Source organism: Aplysia californica, unplaced genomic scaffold (assembly GCF_000002075.1).
Source record: "Aplysia californica isolate F4 #8 unplaced genomic scaffold, AplCal3.0 scaffold00049, whole genome shotgun sequence".
Classification (NCBI taxonomy): Eukaryota; Metazoa; Mollusca; class Gastropoda; order Aplysiida; family Aplysiidae; genus Aplysia; species Aplysia californica.
In genome coordinates, this window is record NW_004797319.1 from 912,503 (window position 1) to 916,401 (window position 3,899).

Genomic DNA, 3,899 nt, shown 5'->3' on the forward strand with positions numbered 1-3,899 from the left:
ATCGGAATTTTAACTATCGACCCGCAGTAAACGATACATTTCCACAAAAGCAAGAACAGACAGGTATTTAATTCATTCGTACCAACTGCAGCGAGGTTGCTGAACACACAGTGCTACAAATGAAACAGATAGATTAATAGATAGAGAGAGAGAGAGAGAGAGAGAGAGAGAGAGAGACAATCAACCACAAACCCATACCCGTACATTAATTAATAAAGCGCTTTATAAAGATGGGACCAGTGGAGGGAGAAAATTTTAATGGAACAAAATCGATTTGACAACAATGGGTGAATAGGGGAAAAAATTGGAAGAAATGTAATCTCAGACGGCATTCTTCCGGAAGACAGGAATGTGACAAAAATGACGCCTGCATGTGGCTATTATCAAGCCAGAGCCCAGAACAATGATGCTTTGATGATTCTTTTATATGGGTTCTTTTGTTCTTTTCCATTTTTGTGACGTTCGTTCGCTTTTTCATAGACTTGTATTATAATATCCAAGCCAGTGCACTCTGGCGTAACTCCATTACACCATGGAACGCACCATTTGACTCTATTTTGGAAACATATGAAGGGCTAAAAGGGAAAGAGCAAGCGACTATAGTGACACTGGTGTTTAGCCTTTCATCTGCGCGCCCGAGGAGCGCACTAGCGGAGCGTAGTTTTTTATAAAGAGCCAAGAGCTGTGGCCATGATAGTGTTCACTCAAGAAGAGTGTAGTTGAAGTTTGTTAGCTTTTCACAAAAGAACACTGAACGCCAGAGGGTCAGTATTCAGTCAAATTTGAACCGGGGGAAGGCGCAGAACACTGTGAACGATGTCTAATGACAAAGACAGCACACTGAAAAACAATACAAACGTTGTATCGACATTCCTCGCGTCATACTAGCGTACTGTAAAAATGTTGATAATGGTTCGCCCGCCAGTCTCTGGCCACAGCTAATGCGTCCTCAGAGGAGAACATTTCTTCAGCAAACAAAAGAAGTATATAGTTAAGATGACTTGTGGCTTCTGATAATGGCCAATGAGACCAATTCTGGTAAAGAAGCGTTTGCTACGTTGTGAGTATTTAAAAGCTTCTTTTCCACTCTGAATTGGACAAAGCATGTGAGAATAAATGTAGAATCAAAATAAGCACAATTAAGACTGAAGTAAAGAAGATCTCCAGGAACCCATTAAATTCCCAAGTCAACACCACACAACTAAAACAAGTACAATAATTCAAGTACTTTGGACGCATGTTCACATCAGACGGGGAAATGGACAGACAGATTGAAACTAGAGTGCAAACGGCAAATGCTGCCATATAACAACTGGCACCAATCCTCTCTCATCAAAACATACCAATGGAGATTCCAAAAAAAACCCAACTCATCAGAACAATCTTCGAACCAACTCACTGCTGCCGCCAGTGCCATGGACCCTCAACAAAAGCAGTAACTTTGAAAAACTTTGAAAAACGCGAAACGAGGCAGACAAAGGAACAAAGACATCGGACAACAAGTGGGGTGTCGAAACGAGTGTGAAATACATTGAGAGACAACAAATAATATGGTGGTTTGAACACATTACGAGTATGAGAATGAGGCCACAAAGGCCAGCCTCAAAAGCCTACAATATGGGATTCGGAGGCTTCAAGGCAAAAAGAAGGCTAAGAGAAAGATGGGTCGATGGTGTCAAAGAGTCCCTTCAAAAACAAAATATGGCGCTCCAAAGAGCAACTCACCGGACCATTGTCCGACAATTGTATCTCCCCTCGATAATTTGCGGTATATAAAGACAGAAAAAAGGAAAAGGAAAGGAAGGATTTCCACTCGCGGATGTACACAGCTTATAGGCTTTTCTCTTGGCCTCAGCATTTTTAATTCGTAAAGTCTCATATGATTTGCTTCCCACTGTGAATGCTGCTCTCCAACTGGGTCTGTCAGTAGCTATGCTTTAACGTGTCGAAGGATTAAGCTGAAGTCCTTCAGAGATATTGATTTATTCAGAGTGTCTTTATAGCGACAATTCTCCCGCCATATCAGCGTACTACAGTGTCGTTGCAAAAGTCTATGTGTGACCTCTCCATTCGGAACTTTCTTGACCTACTTCGGCCGTCTGGGGTCTCTCCTCTCTGTGGCGACACTCCTGTATCACCGTCCGTGAACAAAAGATGGTTTTGATTCCTTTTAAGAAGGGCGGGAGAGGGAATGGGCTGGGTACAAGTACACTTTAACCGATGTCGGTATCAACGCTGTGGAAAACGTTTTGCGCTGTTTTTCAAATAGAAGCTCTTTAAGAGTGGGTGGTCGGAGGGTGCCATTGTAAAAATTGTAAGTGTAGGTATTGTTTGCGCCCCCGTCTTCAGAATTTAGGTTATTTAGGAGGCGGGTGTCCGACCCTGCCTATCAGGGCCAACCCGGGCTGAGAAGGATACAACATCCTTGCAAATATACCTAAATGTTTAGTAGAAATTTATAAATAAATTCCACCGTTCAGTTTGACGGTTCAACATCAAACAGCTTCAATATCAACAGCGGAGTAAAGCAAGGTTGTGGCTTAGCACCAACCCTTTTTAGCACTTATTTTGCTGTCTTACTGCAACACGCCTTCAAAGAGTCACCAGGGGATGTCTTCCTCCACTGGAGAACAGATGGGTCGCTCTTCAATCTTGCTCGACTCAAGGCCAAGACCAAGATCAACAAAACAACAGTACGAGACCTTCTCTTCGCCGATGATGCTGCTCTTGTTGCTCACAGTGAATCAACCCTACAAACAATGATGGACCGCCTATCAACAGCATGCAAGGTTTTTAGCTTGGTCATCAGTGTTAAGAAAACAGTCACCCTTTCTCAAGAAGGTGCAGAGCAGAGCCATATATGGCTGAACGACAAGGAACTTGAGACTATGGACAAGTTCTGTTACCTGGGGTCTACCATCAGCTCTACAACATCACTTGATTATGAGATCAACATCAGGACAGGGAACGCAGCAACAACTTTTGGAAGGCTGACAAAACGAAGATGGGAAAACAAAAGATTAACTACCAAAGCAAAGATCAAGATTTACGAAGTATGTGTCCTCAGCACACTCCTTTATGGATTTGAAACTTGGACCTTGTACAGCAGACAAGAAAAGCGTCTCGACATTTGTGACGTGACAAGGTTACAAATGTAGAAGTGTTGGCACGGACAAACCTCCAGATCATGACAACTATCCTGTGTTTAAAAAGATTGAGATGGCTAGGCCATGTCAAGAGAATGGACGACAGCCGGATTCCGAAGCAATTTATCTATGGAGAATTATGTTTCTTGTGTAAACGTTAAAGAGCTGATGAAATTTCGGTGTGAAGGAGAGCTACGCAGATTTGTTTCGTTTCTCAGTAGAATCATAACAAAGGTCAAAGAAGGATTGGAACTTTTTGTCAAATATCTTTTTATAAATTCAGGAAAGGAATAAATCAAAAATCGGGCTCCGTCATGAGAACCTATCTATCTTTTTGCAGGTACTTGCCGACTTTCAACTCTGTAGCTGTCGTAGTTTTATGGGGAAAGTGACACATGTGTTTCCAAGTTGCCAAATACAAAACAGATGCAGCAAAAGAATGTATATTATAGTTTGCGAATTTTCAAAGGTGACTTATCACGACACTGCGATTGTCAGTTCAAGAGTAGACATATTGTTATAGATTAATCAATTGTATTACTTTAAGGCTGAAGTCAATTCCCTATTCGCTAGATATCAACTTCCATTACTTTCAGATCCATCCTCGAACTAGTTCTTAAGAGAATTGTCTTGTCTGGGGAATAGTGAGGTATTGCGTGACCTAGCTAGTGAAACTGTCGGTGTTTCATCATGGTAGGAAGTAATGGCTTAGAGGGGTGTGAGACTAGGATGTTTCGCCCCTGACCCAAGGTT